We start from the raw sequence: 23167 nt of genomic DNA, 5'->3' as shown, positions 1-23167 counted from the left end.
TCCAAAGAAAAACAGGAAGGAGGGTTTCAGCCATAAAAGCAACTATGTCCGTTAAGTAGTGCTCTCCCAGCAACTCCACGTCACTTCTACATATTGTTGTCTAAGCTAATCTTCCCCACGATTGGTGCTTAAAACTGTCCTAGTATCGCTTACACTACTGTAATTAGGACCTCTTTTTCAGGCTATCATTTCTGCTCCTTCAGACTCAGTCAGATCCACTTACATCCACTTAGTTACACGTAACTTGTGCCACTTCATCCTCAACTCTGAATTCAGCACAGTAATTTACCTACTTCTGCATTAAAATTGTGCTTGGCCTTCAATTTCGTAGTGCAAGTAGCCACTTGTTCCTTGCTGTGGCTCACATGCCTCTCATTTCGTCTTAGACTACAACAGCTTCAGCAAAACAACATAAAAAGGGTTGATTTCAAGCACTTCAGTCAATGAGTACCTTCTACAGAAGAGCACTAAAATAACACCACTGGGCTAAAATAACACCACTTTCACATTAGGGCTAACACAAAAGCCTACTGTTGATGAGTGATAGAAATGTAACTAGTACGAGTTCACAGCGTTGCTTAAGTCGCTATTACTGCGAAGAGCCCTCTACGCTTGCAGTTAGGCTTTTGACATGCTCTGAATTTGAGACTCGGTAGTAACCGAAGGAGGAGTGCCCCAGAAGAGCTCAAGGCATCGAACGAAATCAGGGGGATTTCATTAGTTGATAACACACCAGGCCCTACTGCTGCTACGAGATCTGGCAGCCAGCAAGCTATGTTTATGACCTGAAGCTTTGTAGCACGCTGGGAAGCGGAGGGGGGGAGAGCTCTAAAAGAAGAGCGCTGCGATTTTTGCTCATATTTTACACGGCTGTTGAAGAGATATTGCTGCATTGCCAGGCATCGCCAGTATGGGCAGAAACTGCGGCAGGTGTCAAATTCCTTCTGTGCCACCTGAGAAGAAGAACAGGAGTGCATCTCTGGAAGAGATATGAAGAACAGCAATACTGCCCAGTTTCATGGTTTCCCAGTTATTATGGTGATAGCCACAGTTGTTGACAATCTTTCCAACAGTTTTAATTAAAGGTGATAATTATAAAATCTTCAGAGAAGTTCCCGAGATAAAGCCTGGCGATAACCCACAAAGATTCCGCATCCAGAATTAATGAAACGTAGGAAAAATAAAGAATAGTCTCCAGGGTAATCAAAAGCATATTCCAGAAATCAGTGATGTAGCCAGACTCATGATAGCATTTCATGTGTGATACCACATACCTTTGGTAACGCAAACACAAATCATAACTCAAAGTTGCCATTAAAATTGAGGAAAATACTAGATTTCTTTTATGTCTTTGAATATGACAACTTAGATTCAGAAGCAGAGAAATCACAGCAAAGTGTGCCCAATCTTTCCAATACAGTGCTTCTGAACCTCCAGTGACTCTGCCTTTGATTTTTTTCAAATCTAGACGGGAATTTTACAGGCCTCTATTTGATATAAAGAATGCTACTTCGGTTTTTATCTTAATGGTTACATTTTTCTGGTATGTCAGCCTAGTTCTCTTACTTTACTAATCAATCTGCTTCTGATTTAGATCATAGTGTACATACACTAAAATAAACTCATGACTGAAATCAGAAATTTTGGGGGTTTTGGTCCTTACAAAGCAGCATACAGAATAAAAACCTCTGTTCCCTGAAGAATGTGAGTCTGGAAATTCCAGCACTATTTTGAATATTTAATTTCTTTTTTCTTCAGGGAGTTCATTTCCTGTTCTCTTGAGACCTTGTACACACCCCCCAAAAAAGTCTTCCCAATAGCCTTCTTATTTTATGCTATTTCTTTTAGGTTTTTAATGACCTTTGATCCTATTGCTTATGCAATGTTCACATTTTATTCTGGTGGGATATTCAGCATAAGAAATATTTCTGCACTCCCCCCGCTTTCCCCACAGAAAGGATCCTGTGTGGTGAAAAGGGAGAACAATCTTGTGGAAGACACTGGGGCACAACCCACCAGACCTTCCTCTGTTTGCTGTCTACATCAGATCACGAGGGAAAAGGTTGAGGGTAACAGGTTGTTAGAGCAATGAGGAATATATGTGGGGTTTTTTATTAGACCTTGCCACCTGACTTTCCAAATGCCTTCTTAAGGATCTTGGACAAAAGACAGTTAAGTGACAAAGAGAAAATGGCTAAGAGAATGGGCATCTTAAGGGAATGGAATGGAAGCCAACACGAACTACTGCTGAACCAGAGAGAGAAAACAGTACGCTCACAGGATTATTGGCCTTTCAAATCCGACTGGCTATCTCCCTATTTCTAAGTCTCCAAGCTACAATGACAGTGTCTTTTTCTTTTTTTTTTTATTTTTAAAATAAATTAAACTGTAAATCAACCAAATAAACGATACAAAATCTCCAGTTATCACAGCATTCATAATAGCTCATCAAACAGAGCAATCGTTATGTTCTGGTCCCTCCCGTTCTGACAGATGAGCGGGCACTGCGAACAGAGGAACGACGCATCAGGGAGGGACAGCGAGTCCTCCCAGGATTTCACTGACCACACACCAAAATCCCAGGATGGGGATGTAAAGTTCTGTGGTGCAGAAAACCTGGAGGCAATGTTACTTTGAGTTAAACTGACCATATTTTAGACCTTTATACAAGCATAAACTGAAACAGTTTGGGGATTTCAAAACCAGGTTTGCACTTCTTTACTTGTGATGGTAAATTTAATATGAATGATTTTCTTAGCACCCTGAAAGCTCAAATTGTTGATGGGAGAGGTGGTTCCCTGGGAAATAGCAAGCAAAAGGGTAATTATATGACATCTCATCCAATACGACCTTGAGATTCAGAAGCCACAAATCAGTTTAACACTGCCCTCTTCAACATTTTTTAAAAGTTTTTTCTGGTATGTCATATATGGAAAAATTGGCACCTGGACAAGCATCAAAGTCTCCCAAATTGGGGATTAGAGTGAGCTCATCCCATCATGGTAAGAACTAGTCTTTGTTCTCAGTGTGACATCTTGCATTAATAGGAGATCATTTTCTCACAATCACCGCCATTCATCTGGAGTGCAACGGGGTCTGCATCGAACAACTCCTCATTGAATTGCAGAAAACAGGGAAATAACTGCCGAGTTTTCCCGGTTACACTATTGATATTTAAGTGCCGTTCTCTGTGGGGACGTAACAGCTTAACTCCAAAGAAGCTGTGACCTATTTCCATGATTACTGCTGCACTAATGAACAAATGGTTTCTAAAAGGCCTTAACCGCACTGCAAAAGTTTGGAGAAAGATGGACGCTCCCGAGAGAATGGGCTGGATTAGATAAAATATGTAACTCCGGTAATTAGTTGCTCTAATTCTGTACTAAACAACAACATAAATGTTTGTGTACACATCCACAAACAAATTCTTTCATATTGATTCTGTGTTTTAGCTCTGAATCCTCTTGACTGCGAAGCTATTCTCACAGCACCTTAGGTTTGGAGGAGATGGAAGGGTGAAGATCTGAAAACCACACGCCCAGCTCTACCATGCCTGGTAGAGAATGATAAAAGAAGTCCATACTAATGTAAAACATTTCCTTTTCATGAGACAGTGTCTTCAGTGCTGTGTCTGTTTCACTAAGGAAAGCTTAAATCATAGACAAAAATCTCATTTTCATTGAGAATCTGCCTTTTCACCCTATTTGGCATCAGGGGTGGCAGCACTAAAAGGTCAGCAAGATCATGGAAGCCCATGAATGAATTTTAAATAGCTCGTTCAGGCTCCAAGACCTTTGTTTTACACGAAACAACCATCCAAGTTGCTTTATTCACGAGAGCACAGTTACATGATGCAATTCTTCATCCCTAAGAAATCCTATTCAATCTCTCATCGCTGTGGATTGCACTTAAACAGTACTAAGTAGGAATCCAGCTCAGTCGTCCATGTGAAAAGCGACTGTCTTTTTTGAGAACATACATAATGTAAAAACTCACAGATTACTAGAAGGTTTGCAAGTTTAACCTGAGGGAAAAGAGGCCTCTGTGCTTCTCACCACTGACTGGGTTAAACTTAACACAGAAGCACAACAGACAAAACTGCCTGCTACATGAAAGTTTTGCTCAAAACAACAGAAGTGGTTCTACCTCAGTACATGACAGAGATCAGATCTGCTCAACGGGGTCCTTAATGATCGTTTGCCAGGTGAATGGCTCAAAAGTGCAACCAAGTCCAGCCATGCCCTCCCTAGGGAGGGCAACTCTACGCAACACTTGATTTTTAACAAGCTCACTACATCACAGTTTCTTTCCTTTTCCCTATAACTGGTACATAGATTTCCAAAGCAATTTACATCCACATAAGATTAAAGGAATAGAAACTAATTGTTTTGAAATATGACAAAGAGAAGAATTTCACCTCTGACTTCAGCCCTGCAGAAGTTAAGCATCTCATCCTAGATCTGCATCTGGGCTTGCTTCATGGATAAGACGGGCACCTCCAGAGGGTTATTCGTCTCATTTGTCTTGCACAGCTGCATCCACCACTGCCGAGGAACATCCTGGTTCCTCACTGATCTCCTCTGTTTTGACCAGCTAATCTTACCTGGCACTTCAAAAGTCTTTCCTGGGGAAAGTGGTGCTAAAACTAGTGTCTTGCCCAAGATGCTGTGGTTCTGTTGAATCAGTACTTTCCCAAGAAAAAGCAGTTTGTGAAAACATAAACAAGATCTCCTCACTTAGGCTTTTCTTGCCAAGGAACTAAATCAACAAACCTCTACAAAGAGCTTTGTCAAGTAAAACAATTTTAAAAGGGTATTAATAGTTCGGAGACTATTCCCTGCAGTCGCATATTCCAATCACCAGCCTGGATCCATTGCGGATATTTCCTGCATCCCAAACAAAAAGCAGCCACAACCTCTTTGCAAAGTGACCTGCAACAGGTCACAGCCTGTGGATTAATACATTTATGACAGGTTATTCTGCACTGCTGACCTAAATGCTCCTTGGGTCATTTACTAGCCAAGAAGAAAGAAGGTTTGGAAGCAAGCCCTTAGCAACTTTCTCTCTTGATGGTAATGGATTAGTTTCAAAGAAAAATGAAGAATATGCAACTTCTGTGTTAATCGCAGAGATCTGTAGATGGTAAGCCCTGGAATAGGGCTCCAAAGAGGCTGTGGATTCTCCACTCTTGCAGATTTTTTGATCTGAACTGCCTAAGGCCATGAGCAACCTGCTAGAGCTTTGAAGTTAGTCTGACTTTGAGCAGGAGACTGGACTAGAGACTGCCAGAGGTCCCTTTCAATATAATATTTCTATGATTCTATAAGGTCTTCCAAAACCAAGTTTTATCTTTCGATACACATTCTCCAATTTGATTTTGGCGCTGGTGGATGAAGCAGCCAATGTTAAAACAGTTAACTTAACCAAGTACTTATTTGCCTTCACCTCCATTTACATTTAAGATCTTCTTCCCTTCCTGCAGGAGGGGTATAAAAAAGACCTTATAATAGATGAGAATTAGGAGCATTAAATTTTGTTTTTAATCCACAGAAATTTATAAATAAGCAACAGAATTTATTTCTTTGAGTTTTACTGTTTGTGAAGAGTATAGTATATTTAACTCCAGGATAGCAAGCTAACATAAGTAAATATACATCTGTATCAATACTGAATTACATATAATGTCACAAAAGAGACTTCGTATGTGTGGATTTATTGATAACTGCCTTGAGCAATTATACCAAATAAAGGGACATTCAACACTGCCATCATTATATACCGCCTAGTCTCCTGAAAATAATTCCCAGGTTACATGTGACTTCTGACATACTTTTCCCTAGCTTTGACCCCTAAATAACATAGAAATTGCACAAAGATTGTAAGTGCCCTTAAATCCATTTCACGAGTAATTACAAGACTTCAACTAAGGATGATTACTCTTGTGTTATTCTCAAATTACATTTTATTAAATACTTGAAACACAACAAATGAAAGTTGTTCTCTTAAGCTAGATCCAAAACTGGGGCTTATATAAATATAAGTCATGGCTTACCAGTGATGTGTAAGATAAATTACACTAGTACTTTTACTGAGAAATCTCTCAATTGTTAGCGTTATATCTTATCTATGCCACGAAGCGAACTTGGTGCCACAAAGCACCCTCCAAGCTAGGCTGAGCAGGGCCCTTTATCCATTCCTAAAAATCAGATTTTTTCATCAAATTACTTTTTATCGCAGTGCTCTATTTAACTGGTAATATCCCTAATATCTCCTGCAGTTTTCCGTGGCACACTATTATCTGAAGTTTCTATTATTCTTTCTGAGAAATGTATGTATACTGTAAATTCTTTGAGACAGGTCTGCTTTGTCTGTTTGTGCTACGAAGCCCTAATTTTTCTGGACCCTCTAGGTGCTATTATAACACAAAAGTTAAATAATATTCCAAACATTCCACACTGCTCATACTGAAGCTAACAGCAAAGATTCTGGAAAGCTTCAGGATTTCTGATTTGTAATAAATCTGTTAAGATTTATATATCACCCCACATTTTTATGTTCTTTCCCTGTCATAAAGGTATAGAGCATACACGTGCATGTGCTTTTTAATACAGAATATGTCAAAGGAGCTGAGCAGTTCAAGCTTCCCCCTCATTTTTTTCAAGTAGCCAAAAATTAGCAGCAGACGTTGTTCTTGACTACTCTTTTGGCCTCTCAGATTTCTGAATGTTTTCTTGCTAGATGTCAGACAAGAGAGAGACAACTACATGAGTTATTTTAAGACACCCTTTAAATTCAGTGGCAATAAAGAGGTACTTTTAAGGACCAATTCATTAAATCCTTTTTTTTTCCCCTCTTCCCCATTTTGCATGAAATTCATCAAACCCACAGGTGTCTTCTCTGCACTGACTATATGGAAGAGCCCAGACATGAGCTCAGACATAGCTCATCCATGCTGATGACTCCCCAACACTTCTGCTAGTCTTAAGCCGTGTGTTACCCCTCCCAACAGACTTTTCTAATATAACAAGTGTTTCTCAGCTCACAAAGGCGATGAAATGAAACCTTTCAAGGGTAGTTGAAACACAGAGAAGATTTGGCTGATTTCACATTACCCTGGCTTAAGAGAGTACATTTTCCATAGTTATTGATAGTTATTCCCATGCTGCCTGAACTTGCAATTGATTGCTCTTTCTAGAAATCATCTGCCACAGACAAGGAAAACAAAGGAGAACTTCAAATCATTTGACAATACCAATGCCTCAATCTCATGAAATGGTCATTCCTTAAGCATTTTTCTGACCCAGTTTTCCCATTTCTGTTGTGAATTACTAGGCTGCAGACAACCTTTGTGACCCTGGACTTAGAATCAAGGGATAATGCCTAAATGTTCCCAAGTGACTGGTGGCTCTGGGTGTCCGTCTTGAGATACAGGAGCAGGGAAAGACTTTAATGAATCGTAAAAACTGATGCATCTCAAATCACTGCTCTTTTCTGAAATCCTAGACCATAGCCAGCTTAGCTTCTTGGCACATTTGCACACCAAATGTTCCTCAGCATGCCATACTGAAAATTATCTTGATTTCATTCCTGTCTCATTGCACTCCATTTGACATTTGGGCGCAGCACTACAGCAGTGCAGCGCAGCTAACGGGGCCACTATAGCCAAAAAGTCACTCTTGCCGCTTCCTTTGACCAAAACCTTGCTCTCATAACACCAGCACTCATTGTCGGTTTGCTCAAAATCCATCCATGGAGTTTGAAAAAGGTTACAACCACTGTCAGTGCAGCACACAAACATAAATTAAACAAACTACCTATGTGTTCAAAATCCTACAACAAAACAATCCTTTATGACAGAGAAGTTCTCCCCTTCCATACCTGATTTAATAGCCTAGTGCAACTAAGGATAAAACAAACAACGTAGCAAGAAGAAAATAATTTCCACCTTTCTTTAGTTCTTAACAGAGCGCCGAGGGTGTTGTACTATTCATCCCTGCCTCAAGGACAGCTCTGTCAGAGCAGAAAGATGCCTTTCCCTTGTCCTTCCTGGGCCTAGTCCCCTGAGACACTGACACTTCAATAGGAGCTATCGGTACTGTCCTGGTTTCTGCTGGAATAGAGTTAAATTTCTTCCTAGTGCTGTGTTTTGGATTCAGTATGAGAAGAATGCTGATAACACACTGATGTTTTCAGTTTTTGCTAAGTACCTGCTAGTCAAGGACATTCAGCTTAAAAAACCAAAACAAGCGTTGGGAGGGAGCACAGCCAGGACAGCTAGCCTAGCTAGCCAACGGGGTACTCCATACCATGTGACGTCATGCTCAGTATTTGAATGGTAGGCGTGTTCCAGGAAGTAGCAATCACTACTCGGTTATGAGTCAGCACGGTGGTGAGCAATTGCATTGTGCATCACTCATTTTGTATATTCTATCATCATTATCATCATCATCATCATCATTATTATTATTATTATTTTTCCCTTTTCTTTTCTATTAAACTGTCTTTATCTCAACCCACAAGTTTTTCTCCCTCTTACCCTTCCGATTCTCTCCCCGTCCCACTGGGGAGGCGGGGAGTGAGTGAGCGGCTGGGTGGTATTCGGCTGCCTGCCAGGTTAAACCATGACAGTCACTCAGCAGGAATGGGCTTTTGTTAATAAGCGGTGGAGAAATACAATCCTAAATCTAGTAACTTTGCTGCCAACTAAGTGAAGGCATTAGCACATTGATTTGATATATCCAGAGGTGCCAGTAAAGTGTAAAGTGCCAGTCTCCTGCCTTCTCCAAAACCCCACCTTCTAATCTACCTTCTTAGCTGCTTCTCATATTCCTTCTTCCCATCATTTATAAGGTAAATTCAACAGTGAAAAGCTGTGTTTCACTCCTCCCATTTCATTTGCTGTTCCCAGCGATTTCATGGCTGTCCCTTTTACTGGTTTTGCTCTTATTGAAGTCTCCAGAAATTCCTTCAAATTTGAGGCTTCAACTTAGTCTCCATCTCCCATGGCCCGTTTATGACTTTCAGCAGGTCACATTCAGCACAACATCCTGATTCACACCATCTACTCTTCTCCTGCTATTTCAGTGCCAGGGTCTTGTCTAATGATTCTTGCTACACTTCTCTGTAAAGCACCATGACTTCTCCGTTGCTTCCTCCATTTCTTTCTTTACCCCCGTTAAATCCAGGATGAATGGTATCTGTATTATTTGTTTCGTTTCCTGCGGGAGTACGTTACAAGGATGTTCTGTCCTGTGCAAGCGGGTTGCAGATAGGGAGGATCTCTGCCTGCCTGCTCCCAGCTGCAGCATGCTGCAGGGGGTGGAAGTCCCTGGTGGGAGCGGGAAACTGTTCCTTCCCCAAAAGCAATGGGCTGAGCTAACCTGGGAGAAACCTTCCAGACCACAGGACAGGCAAAATTAAGAGAGAGACAGGGAGGAAGGAGGAAGCCAGGTGAGCATCAGAGGTCATGTCAAGACAGAGGTTTTTTCTAGAGCAGCAAGGAACTCTGTGGAAGCTATTCAAACCAGGAAGTCACCAAAATGAAAAAGATTGACCCTGCAAGGACAGAGTGAGCAGGATTTGTTTTCTTGTCCTTCTATTTTAATCTGTTCCTATTCAGAAGTCACCATGTTCACAGACTTAACTGCACCCTGGTCACTTTTAACATCCCTCAGTCAGTATGCAGGAAACCTTCTCCATGTTCTCACTCTGTTGGGTCTACCACATTGAGGCTGTATCCAAACATTGCCCTATTTCTCTCTGGTAGATTAATTTAATCCATCAAGTCCCTCTTCCACTGATTTCAGTGACCACTACTCTCTTTTCTCAACTTCAAATCCGTTATCAAGACCCTCTTCTACCATGAATAAATTAAAATATACACATGTGGCAATGTAAATGTATCCATCTCAACCCTTGCTCTGCAGAACAGAAGTTGTACAAGGAGTAAGACGCTTCCATTTAGGTGTCTATGCATAGGTGTCCACAGAGGTACCAGTTGTCTACACTCCCATTATAATCAATGCAGATCTAGTCCCTACAATCAGTGGAGCCTAGAGAATGATTCGACTCGTGTTTAAGACAACATCTAGGGTACAATCCACTTGTCATAAACATAGGACATAGACAAGTCACTAGACATAGCTGTCTATGCCATATTCACTAGAATACCCATCCTAGCTCCCAGCTGCATGTCCAAAAGGGCACAGAGCAGGTCTCCTGCAAGCCTGTATAGCACCTACCCACCCATGAAGATGTCCCAGATTCTCCAGCATGTCTCAAATACCACTATACATCTATGTTTAGGCAACTGAATTGATCCCATATCAGTAAGTAGCTGAACCACTGCTCTCTAGGCTTTACTGACCACACTGGCTGGAAGCTTAGGCACCCAGTACACACTGTAACACTCGGTGCAGGTGTCTTCACCTCAATCTGTGTCATACCTGTTGTGTCCTTCAGGATGCATTGGCAGTGCTTAGTGCTTTGTGGCTGTCACAGGAATTCAGCAAGTAATAATAGCAAAGAACATTTGCCCTTCTTTCATTTCACTATGCAAATATTTACCTGTTAATCTAAAAATCAAGATGGATATTTTCTAGGTATCTATCCTGTACCTTGCTCGTGAGATGAACAGGACATGGAGTTTTGCCCTCAGTGGCAGCAAACTTCTGAAGCTGCCTGTAGAAAAGGAGAAATTCTTGCAAATCCAGTGTGATAAATAAGTCACTTAGCTTTCTTTGCATGAATGGATTCATTATGTGCAGATGTTCAGTGCACTTCCACAAGTTTTTATGGAAGAACAAGTCTCATCATTATTGTGTTATTTGACCAGAAATGGAGCATGGACTAATGCCATCTGAAAAAAAAAAAAAAAAAAAAATCCTGTGTTTTTGAGTTAGAACCTTTAGGTGAATCTAAAAGATACATGCAAAATGAGCAAGAATATACCTGGAGATGCTAGATGACTCCTGTGATGAATAACAATTCATCAGAAAATAAGAAACTGAATTTTTCATCACACTGCTGTCTCCATAATATCCTTTAATCTGCTTCAGCAATTTTACTACAACATCCAGAAAATCACTTTAAACTGTACTCTGATAGATTCTCTCCAAGATGAAGAAAAAAATTGAGCACAAACTATTTCATTATAGCAAGCAAGGAATATGAGCATCCGTGGCAATTTTCTAATTCCATTTATGCCTTGGATTAAAAAGAGTGACTCATGTGAGTACTTACACTGGCAACTACAGAAAAAAAAGCTAATTATAAATTGTATCTCAATACTTTTGTCAAGTTATATGACAAAGAGTTCCTTATTTTCAAATCTTATGGCAGCAGAGTACAAAAATGCTCTTTCAGATACTACTGACATCCAGATAAGTCAGACAAAACTGTAACTCAGAAGCATCCCCATGTACTAGCAAGGAATCAGACCACCACCACCACAGCCATAAGTTTTCTAATTTCTTCAACAACAGACATGGTCTAAATAGAAAAATATTATTTGGGGCCAAAAATACCTCAAACACTGCAAAAGTGGTGCTAGGGCAAGCTAGCTGATGAAGAAAATGCTTTCAGGCCTGAAAGCTGGTTGATCCGAAAGTTTTTGATCAGGGAAAGCAGCAGCACTTTCTCCCCATTGTCAAGGCACAGCGGGGGCCGGAGGCTCCCCGGGGGCCAGGAACAGTGGGAGCCTCCCCCCAGGGCAGGGCTACCACTTTAAACGTTCCTTGATCAGTCTTTGATACTAATACACTGTTTCTAAATGAGAGTGACTAGGAAATGCTTTTTTTGCTAACAATCACACTGAACCTGGCAAGATTGAAAACTCCAATCAACAGCATATACAAAGTAAAAATGGTTGTTATTTTTTAACATTAGTAAGAGTATAATGCCATGTTATCACAACATGTTATAAGATGCATCCAACATCTGATTCTTAGGTGCCTCAGTACAAGACAAAGAACATAAATAGAAAAATACTCCATTGCAGATGTTCAAACCTGAAACTTTCAGGGTTTGCAGTAGGACACTTTGGTTTGCAATTCTTCTATTTGTTTGCTTATTTTGGCATGTGATTCACTGTAGAGTACCAAAAAGCAAGCGTGTTGATACTGCAGAACAGGATAAGGACAGGTATTAGGCGGACATCCTTCAACTATAGCACAGGGCAAAGAACCAGCAAATTTATCCACAAATCTACGGACACCTTACGTGGCAAGTCAGCCCTACCTACTTTCTGGCCACCCTAGCATTGCAGAAGATTTGCCGTAGATGTTCACTCTAATGATTACCTCCCAGTCACATGCAACAGTTACATCGCCTATCTGCCCAAATACTCCAGGTAACCTACGGAAACCACCGAAACTGTGGTTCCATGGAAGGCAACAGATCCAGTAACACTGTTTAAAATTAAGAAGATGCTTAAAGGGCGTTTGGATTCCTTCCTATTAGAGCTTCCTATCATCATCTAAAAAAACCCTCAACTGTTAAATCAAAGCAGCCAGTGTAAACAAAGTTCTACTACACAGCATTTTGTTTCCATAGCACAAGTCATAGCTGGAAAAGATACTAATTACAGCACTAGTGCAGCTGTATTAATTACAGCTGCATTAATTAGAGCAAATTTCTGTAATTTAACTAGGTTGGCACTTAAAAGTGCTTGCTCAATTACGATACGTTTCAGACCTTTGTCCATCTCTCCTCAACAAGTCAGTGAACTTTTAAGTTAGCGCTGTGGGGATTGTGCAGGTATCTGTTCAAAGGAGGTGGGGTTTCATAAACGTTCCATCTTCAGCTGCACTTGTGATATCAAGAGAGCTAATAAAACCGGCCAGCAGGCAGAGCTCAGCCTCTTCGAGATATTGCCTACTATAGCCCTCAGATCCTAGGATTTTTTCTCTCATTTTCGGCCTGCCCTGACAAGTGTCAGTCTACGAGATTCTGCATTACTAAAAAAAAAACCTGTTAAACTCAAAGTGAATATTTCAACAACCACCAAAACCAACACAGTTAGCCTTTATAGACTACATGAAACAGGGTAGGAGAAAGAGAAAAACTTCTGGGTCAAGATTTCTCAAATCCTGAGGACATTGCTGAGTTTTTAATCAGCCCACACTCCTATTAAAAAAAAACAAAACACTTCAACCATGGAGAGACTTCCTATGCAAGGATGGTGTAAAGGAAAAAACGAGCAGGAGCCAGACCTCAGGACTTTGCTCTTCACGTGCGGTCAGCGCCTTTTCGAGTTTTCTTACGTTCCAATCTGCTCATGCCTCAGCTGAGGTTCTTGCCAGCAGAGACACTTTCACTCTTAAGTTTAACACTATTGAGGTATTTAAAGACCTGCCAGTCTGTCCCATACAAAAGGAAGAAAAACTGAAGAATAATCAGTAGGATGAAGCTTTTACCTTCAATATTGCCATTCCACTGAAAGAAAGATGATAATCCACGTCATATTGCATTTGTACCACGTTACTGTTGGGACACCACAGTCCCATGGTCAAACAGACTGTGAAGGAGAAAGACCAAAGAGGAAAGTTGGCGAAAACATGAGGAAGCCGTACAGCAGAATGACACATCTTTATTTGAAGTTGGGATGCCAACTCACGGCATGACTTTGCCACACGACTCTACTGCCGAGTTACCAAGCAGCTAATGGGCTCCTCTTGTCTTTAGCAACTTGAGACTTAGGTATACACTTGAAGCAGTTAAGGTCTAGTGATGCTCTATATTAATAAGGGAATGCAGATAATATGTTCATAAATATCATTAAAAATTTTAAAACCTCTGAATATCTAAACAGATGTGAATCACAACATACACAATCATCCTGTTTCTTTAAAATTGGTGTTTTACATACGTGTATATTCTCAAATGAATTTCTAAATAGACTACAATGACCTGAAAGACAGAAAATTGTGAAGATACACTCATTTTTAAATGGCACGTAGCCATAACGTAATCTAACCAGATTTTCGGACGTTGTGTTGACTAACTGAATAAATGTCACTGTCTACAAGAATATACGTTAACAGAAACTCTGTGCATGAGTGTATACGTGTGTATGTGCTAGTGTGATACCCAAATTCAATTAACAGGTCTCTACAACAAGAGAAAGCTAGGTAAAAAATACATCTCAGGCTTGACCGAAGAGGCAATGAAGAGGCTAAAGCTGTGGAAATAAAATGAATACACAGAAAATTATTTTAACTCCAAGTAAATAAATCCTCAGACCAGGAAAAACTCACTAATAAATATTGTTTCTGGTATCACTAGAGACAACCTTTGCTTAACAAAATGATGACATAAATGTAGAAAGCTATGCTGTGCTCAAGATACATAGTGGCCTGAGAGGAAATATTGGTTGTAGTGAAGTTGGAGACATAAGTTGCCTGCATGTGGCACACAGCCTACATGCGCACTGATTACCCTCCTATACAAAATCCAAAAATGCATTCCTTGCATGTCAGCCAAAATGCACATCACAGGGCATTCAAAACAGCATAAGGGATTCAGACAATCATTTACATACATCTCAATAGGACTTAGGTACCCTGCTCTCTTACATTAATGTATATTATTATAAATGGTTTTAATCAGTGGACAACTTAATAACATCGACATCTGACTACTGTAGCCCTGATTGTCAGCATTAACTACAACACTGAATATTTCTACAGATGGTACGCTGTCTGAGCCACTGAGAGTAGCTGTTAACCGCTGACGTGGCAATGAAGCAGCGGATATGGGTATACCACCTGCTGATCTGCTCTATCTTAAATATAGGTAAAACTGTCATTATCTCCTGAAGAGTGACCCAGAGACAATATTCATCTATGCCATCTATTAGCTTAACATTGCTTTAGATTTGAGTTATTATACTTAAGGGAAGATAAGAATAAAAACTCCCTATCCCAATATATATAAAAACTAATCATGAGTTTGTATTGTTGTTACCCACATAAGTTACACAAAAACACAGTATCAGGCTCCTGCTACCAAAACCCACTTGTAGCACCTTCTGAATGGGCAGCACAAGCCACTTGCTTTTTCCATGCTGTAAATCAGTCAACAAGAAGCCTTCAGGTCACTCCATCTTGTCCAAAACCACAGAAAACTTCAGTTATTATAACACTTTCCTCCTAATGAAACCTCAATGTTGCATTCTCATTCCTTAAAGCAGTAATTGGGGAAAAATTTTATCGGCGGGGATCAGCTCAGGGATGACAAAGCCTGTGCAAAAAACTGTAACGATTAATGCTTGCTTGTCAATCATAATACAAATTGGAGACCCACAGCTCCAGGAGTAAATATGGTCCACCTTACCCATTTGTGATGCACAGCTGGCTAGGTGATTTGTCTTCTAAGATCAAAACAATACACTGACTTTTGGTTTTGTTATAATGGTTAAGTCTTCATCATTCAACACCCTGAACTAGTTCCAGCCTAGCGCTAATCCTGCCCTTTCCCATGCATGTTAGTTTAGTGGCCACCTTCTTTTTTCTTACTCTTACCTTCTGTTGCTATTTTTCCTGGATTTTATGAAGGTCTTGACACTGAAGGCTGTGACGTCAAGGGTCAACATCAAACCTTCAGATCCATAACACTGGGTTTGTCTCTGGCTATCCTTCTCTTTCCCAGACAGTTAGCAATCTCTACTGGTAACGCAAACTGAAACTTCTGGCCAGAAGAGATGAAAGGAATGAAGGAGGCTTCAAAATCCCTAGCTGGGAAGTGGGAACAACCTTAGTGTTAAATTTCACCTGCATTCCTCTATGAAAAAAACACTCAAATGGCATTATGGTAGAGATGGCTTTTCTGCATCATAAAGGAACAAATCTTTGCAAAACAAACACTATAAACTCAAAGCGAGGTAAAAATTCGTATCTGTTAAAATTTGAGATTCGCTGTTTTAAAGATGTTATACGGTTTCTGTTTGTTGTCAGGACATATCAGGGCCTGAACCCAAGTCTATTACGCTGAATGATACCTGACACCACAGAGATTCAAATACAGCATTACACGGTGCAAGTAAAAGGGGTAGTTTCACTTAGTGGCACCGTCAACGCATGCGGCATTTCCAAAATACATCGAATTTACATACATAGGCCTAAAGAAATTAAATCCCAAAACAGAGACTGAGAACTGCTGCTCATGAGCAGTCTCCCAAAGCAGAAGCTGATTTCAACAAACTCTGCCTCAAGTAGCTGATCAAAAACTGCCCCTCGTAAAACAAGAGCAAATGCAGGGAAAAGATCAGGCTGACTCTGGTCAGGAAAGGGGCAATGTCGGGTTGCTGCGGGTAAGGAGGGACTGCTTAAGGAGATTTGGAGAAGTCAAAAGTGGCGACTCTCAGATAACTGGGTGACCTGCATAATGATCACAGCACTTGGATTCTTGTTGTAGAAAACTATTTCCGACTAACTGGAATTCAATCACAACACAAAACCAGTCAGGGTTTCCATCTCCATCTCATATCCATATCTCAGGTACTAGCTATGGACACATTTTCATTTATTTATTTGATTATCTGTGTCACTGGTAGTTGTTTATCAATACAGAAAAAGGAACTGAATATTAGCACATGCTCTCTCCCCCCTGCAGAAATGAGAAGAATCCTGTACTCGGCGCTGCCAGCCCCCTCCCGTTCTCTCAGACACCCAGCAGCCACGGCACGCAATTATGGGTCAGTACAATGGAGTGTGCAAAAACTCTTTATATTGCTGTCACTGGTGAGACTCCAGAGAAATTTAATCTCAGGCAGCCTAAAGAACGGAGAACCAGAGACAGTCAACTAACAAACAAATTCCTATTGGCATCAGTGCGGTTAGTGCCTTGTATCCCATTTATTAAAGGGCAGAAAAGGAAAAACTAACATATTTGGATTTTTTTACTTCTGTAAATAGCACTAGATAAATGGATGTAGAAAAAGAAAAGATTTAAAGGGTAGTATTCTCCTTTTTTGTTTTCAGTATAAATGCCAGCGATTCATTAAAGAATATGTGCAGGGAACCAGAGATGAAGCATTCCTACAATGGGAGTAAGTGAACAGGAGCTAAGGTCTAGTAATTATATAGGACAAGGAACCCTTTCACCTTTCCATTTTATGGCCCATTTTATGACTTTGGCATTACATGGGATACTGCTAAAAGGAAAAGAGAAGTGGTTATAACTACTGCTTACTTAAACAACCCAAGTTACATATGTAATACTCAAGCCCTTATTTTCTCTCTTCTTATTATCCTGTTGTGACTAAAACTCTCCTATTCTGAATTCACACCAGGGTGCTTGCACAGAGCTTTATACAGAAAAAAAATCAAGCCACTACATATTGCACAGACTTTCAAGCAATACTAAGAGATATTTGTAACAGCGGTAGAAAGCTTTAGTACTTGGCAACTTGCTTGGCAATTTAATAGAATATCTGAACTGCAATAATTATTTTGGAATACTGTCATTTTTCTGAAATCAATCCCCCTGTTGTTAATTAATATCCAAAACTCTAACTGTGCTTTCATTACAGAGTAAAGAAAGGCTCTACAAAGGTTTTTTTTTCTGGAATAATTATATCAGAATATTTACTCTGGAATAACTATTGCAGTAAATTTCTGATTGAAGACAAACCCCTTTGCTACAACAATGACTGGAGCTCCCCAGGAAAGATTTTTTTTTTGCACTCAACATCGAGTTTTTTAGCAATTAAGATTTTTAAGTGAACTGTAGCTTCAACTGAAAGAATAGATAGGACAAACAGGATACTGAAGCTTCCTAGCCACAGAAGAAGTGCTGCCCTGCAGCACAAGCGGCATCAAAACCTTCTTCCCCAGTGACTGGCCAAAACTCTCCTGAAAAGAGCACTAAGGGCCACTTCTGTTGGGTGAAGGTATTTCAGACTTATAACCTTTTCATTCATGCCTCCAAGTCTCAACATCAGATTCTACATTACATCAGTCAAGACGAGCCAGCTTGCATTGCCTCACCAACAGCTAGCCAAACCAATCCACTGCACATGAGGTACTGTTAATTTTCTTCTTCCCCTCCCCATTTTACTATTTAATTTACCTATACCATTTGCTATGGTATAGGTAACAAACTTTGAAACACCTCCTCTGTATTTAAAGACCTCAGTGCCATGCAGGAAGGCAAGAAAGATACTGGACACAGGACTCTTCCCCGAAAGCACTAAACAAAGCAAGGAACTCCTCAGGCAGGTCAGAGACAAAATATACTGCACTATCCTGGTGCAAGTCTTACTGGGAGGCTCTTCTTTGTCATCAACGCTCCAGAGACTGCCCTCAATTGTCACGACAAGAGCATCACCACAGAACACGCTGATTACACTTCATTTTATACTGCTACATGCTTAAATAAGACCAAAAAAACCTTAGTCCTAAACAGCATAACTGATGAGGCCAAATAACCATATATAGCCAGAGATGCATCAGTGAAAAACTATGAATATTGAAGTAATAAGTATCATCAGAGGAGACAACTCTTCCTTTGGTGGTTCAGACATAGCTTTCAACCTCACTTCAGTAGATGACATCACCTTTATTGTCCACTGTTTCACACTACACTTGACGACTGACAATTTCATTGCTGAAAATTATACACGTGAAAAATACAGAACTGTAAAACTACTGTTAAAAGTTATTATTACTGAAGGCATGATACCACAATATGTTAATTTTCACGTATGAAAAATTTATTTTGCATGTCCCACATTTTGGAGGTTTGTTAGACATAGCCAAGCCCAAATCAGGGGCTGACAGGCACAGCTATAGAGAGACAAAGAAAGACGAATCCAAGGATCCATGCTCTGTGATGCAAAGTACAAGAGCAGCTCAGAATACAGTGATCTAGTTGAAGATGTCCCTGCTCATTGCAGGGGGGGTTGGACTAGACCTTTAAAGGTCCCTTCCAACTCAAACCATTCTATGATAATGCAAACTCATATATGGTCAGTTTTGTTATTTATATAGGGATTAAATAAACTAATTTACAACCTTCTAAAACTTTAAGGCCCACACAAATGAACATATCCTGACTTAAGGTGTCAAAATTCAGTTGACAAATCTCTTTGAAACATAAGAAAGCTACAAATTTTGGGAGGTTATCTCTTCTTCTTTTCCCTCGCAGGTACTAATATTTTTAGGAAAAGAGAAACACATGACGAAAGATTGTTTCTCTGAAAAAACATGACCTTTGAATACAGTGTGAGATTTCCAAAGGCAGAAAAGGCATCAAGGTGCCTGACTCTCAGTCAAAAGGAACTGAGTGCCAGATTGTCATTTATGTTCTATTCTAATGAAGAGCAAGAGCTTAATTATAGGTCCTCATGGAGCATCCTCAACCTTCAAACTGACTTCAATGAAGGCAGGAGAAGAACAGCCTGATCAGGTTTTTAAGCTATAACTGCCATCCCCCTCAAAAAAAAAAAAAAAAAAAAAAAAAAAAAGAAAAAAAAGCAGAAGTGTTGTGTACAATGCAAACTAATTACTTTCACGGGAAAATTAATTATTGTGACCCCAGTCAGTAACAATGGTCACCTGATCAGAGAAACTCTGCCCTCCCCAAACCAATCGAGCGTATGAACAGTAAATTAAATTCTAGCTGCTGCAATGTGCGAGTGACCCACCACTCGCTAGAAACCATGCTACACCCAAGTGTCTGCAGTAAGTGCCACTGGGAGAGTACCAAGGCCCTATATTCACAGGGAAAAGCGCATTACTGAACTTGGTTTTCAATACTCACTGTCTCTCCCTGCAAGCAAGCAAGCAAAAGTGGTCAACATCAGACCTTTGTCACTCTCTTTTCTTTTTTCTGACATGCTATGAGCAAACCACAATGCCCAAGTTCTTGCACTAACACAGCGCTGGCAGCGCCAGCTCTCAACTCCAGTCAATAGGCAGGCAGGCTACTCTAAAGTCCCCGCACCAACCAATTTGAGATGCATGAGCTCCTGGCAGCAAAATAATTATTTCCTCAGAGGTTCTTATTGTCTCCAGCACGCCATGAATTCTGTTCAAGTTCAATGTCAATTTATCACTCTACATTACTGGCGGCAGCTGACATCATGGGTGCAATTGTTAAAGAAAAGGGAAATTATTTCTGCCCTCGTACATTTAGATTCCCTCCCCCCTCAAATAAGCGCAGCAAAAGGAAAAAGCTTTGAGCAACCTGAAATCGTAGAATGCCTCTTTCTATAAAAGCATTGCACTTGTCCAGCAAGTCTCTCTATCTACCACTGCTGAATAATATCAGGTACCAGAGAGACCTGAAGGGGAATAGAGAGAGAAAGTATGACCTGCAAAAAGGTAGTATTTTTAGAGTACAATGTAGTTTTTCCCCCCCTCTGATATGCAACACTTTCTTTGGGCTTGATACAGCGGGGTGCTGAGTGTGCTGGCCCCTCTCTAGCAAAGCACGCCGGTATGGGCTACTTATTAAGCACAGCCAGCCTGGCACAAAATAAACTGCTGTGCTGAGACCAAAGCGCCAGCACCTCACAGGCTGGAGCTCACCAGCCTGCATGTCATGATCGCGATATGGTGCACGATACATCATTTTGCTTGCAAATAAGTTGTTTGTTTTTTTTTTTTTTTAAAAAATAAATGGGGTATTAAGTTGGCTTAAACTAGTGACATCCCCCCAAAAAACAAGAGACTACTTACATAGGGTGTGTTACTCAGTGTCAGCACAAAAGTGTTTTACCTTCATCTACCATCAATCTTCTACTCTGAGTTAAAAAGCAACTCAAAAAGCCAGCATTTGAACAGAAAAAAACAACACTCAGACAGGACTCGTTTCAAATAACCATTCTGGAAGTTAGCATTACTATAATTTTTTCCAAAGGAATTAAGCAACTTCTAAGTAAAAAAGATGAAATGAGTATCAGACAGGTGCTTCTTCGTAGAGTCCAAAAATTCTGCACTTGTCCTTGAAATCTTGCAACCTGTTTGACAACATGGAAATCTTCCAAAATGGTCTATGCACGCCCTGGCAGTGCACAAGATGGAGAGGGGTTAAAAGGGACAAGACTGAATTTTAATCACCGCTAAAAGGGAAAACAACAGCATCTATTTCATTCAGTGTGCTGAAACCTGCAGTGCGTGTAGCGCAACCCCACCAGCAAGCAGCTACAGCCCAGTACCAACTCTTCTCACTGGCAGGACAAGAGGCAGTGGGCACCTACTAAAACACATGAAATAACTGAAGATAAGACATCTTTTTTACTGCAAGAGTGGTCAAACACTGGAATAGGTTGCCCAGAGAGGTTTTGGAGACCTCACAGTATAACAGGCTCACACGCCTACTCACAGTATTATTAAAATTTGATCAAAGGATGAAAAATTTTCTTGTTATCTTTCAATACTGGATAATGTCACGAATGGCACAGAAATTCCCTTCTGTTAGGAAATTAACCTGCATGGTTTTAGAAACTTCACAGACACTTCATTATTGATTGCCTAAGTTAGCTTTCCATGGCTTGAAGGCATTTTTTCCTTTTTTTGGTGTTTTTTTTTTTATGTTCACTCTGGTCAGATTCTTAAGCAGCAGCTTAGCCTGTAAGCAGCAGGTTTTAACAGCCTAACAGATGTCCATCCCAACTCTGTATTTAGCATTACTAGCTAAAATGCTAAATCCATAAGCACTTGAATGCTTGTCACTTTGAATCCTGTACGACTCATCCTTCAAGGCAGCCTCCAACACCCCAAACTGCCGAAACACTCCTCTGCCATCCTGCAATTCCCTCGTTTGCTGCATGTTTTCCAGCTTCTGATACTGGGACCAGGTCGGAGACATAGCAGCAGCAGCAAAGCTGTAGTAGAGTACCCCGACACAGTCCTGAGCAGATCCTTCTGCTTACTGAATTTGCAGCACACGATTGTATGATGAGAAGCTCTACTGTAGTAGAAAGGGGAAGTAAACTCAATGTTTACAGGTTACTCATTCTGGCAACTGAGATACGCTTCACATGCAACCCTAACAGTACCCTCCCCGTGTGAGTGTTTGCATTTAATCATTTAGATTTCCAATAACGAATTGCAAAGCCAGAAATGTCCTCACTGGGCATCCTGCTATGCTACTAAGGTTCACTGGCACAGCGGGAACTTACTGATCTGCCATTTGGGCTAATGAAGTAACTGAAATAAGTCATAGGTTGTCATTCTTGTGGTGGACCAGCACTGGAAAGAGAAAGCCCTCTCTGCCATGAGATTTCAACTTACTTGGAAGCTCAGCAGCGGTAAGACCCAGGAAAACCATGTCCTCTTCCAGACCTGGAAGACAACACTGCCATGGCAACGTATCCTTCTGTCCACACCCAGCAAGTGTAACTCCTTCTACACTCTTCACTTTGCCCTGTGTCTAGTCCATCTCCTCCTACTTGCTGTTGGATCTCTGTCCTTTCCCACTCCCCCCCATATCTCTGATTTCTCATTTTCATACAATCTTCCCAACAAATTATCACCCCTGAGCAGTACAGTCTGTTTCAGTCTTGCCCTCATCCCCCCCAAAAAATAGTTTCTTCTGGTCTTCTAGATCGCGTCCTCTCTACAGCTGAACTGGGAAACCTCTCCCTCTACGCAGTCTAAGTCCACAGTGAGTCCTAACGGAGGTTGCAGGAGACAGACAGGTCCTCTGTCCTCCATTCAGATGCAGAAATCTAGCCCTAAGACAGCCCACGTGAGCCAGAGCTGTAACCACTGGGTGACTCCAGGTCAGCCCACAACTGGAGCACATCCAGTATAAACATAACCCAAAAAGACTCTGCTGAGAATACGTTAACTGCAATTTCTCAAAGCCATGTAATTACACCAAATTCCTAAGCGCAAGAGATTGACAGACGGCACACACTGCACCTCTTCCCTTGGAGTTCAGGGTCTATATTCAAACTCTGGAGGTAACACTGGTTTTAAACAAAAACAAAAAAGGTGGCCAAAAAACAAAAAAATCACTAGAATTTCTTAAGGCAAAACAGCATCCCCCTTCTCTGGTCATATTCTCAGAAATCATAAATTTTGGCTTAAGCTTAAAAAGTAAAATCAACCAGAAATATCCACTCTGCACCCTACCAAATATGCAGGCTCAGCCCAGGGCAGCAACGAGCATCAGAAGACAGCACGTCAAAGGGGACAGGGTCAGGCCCCCGTCACAG

The 23167-nt window shown here is 40.7% G+C and overlaps 1 protein-coding gene across 2 annotated transcripts in view; it reads right to left on the bottom strand.

Moving 5' to 3' along the window:
• SLC35F1 (solute carrier family 35 member F1) overlaps positions 1-23167 on the bottom strand; it is a 260221-nt gene that overhangs the window by 202706 nt on the left and 34348 nt on the right. The window lies entirely within an intron of this gene.

This window comes from Calonectris borealis, chromosome 3 (genome assembly GCF_964195595.1).
Source record: "Calonectris borealis chromosome 3, bCalBor7.hap1.2, whole genome shotgun sequence".
NCBI lineage: Eukaryota > Metazoa > Chordata > Aves > Procellariiformes > Procellariidae > Calonectris > Calonectris borealis.
The sequence above is the reverse complement of the archived record's forward strand: the minus strand, read 5'-3'. Positions and strand labels throughout refer to the sequence as shown.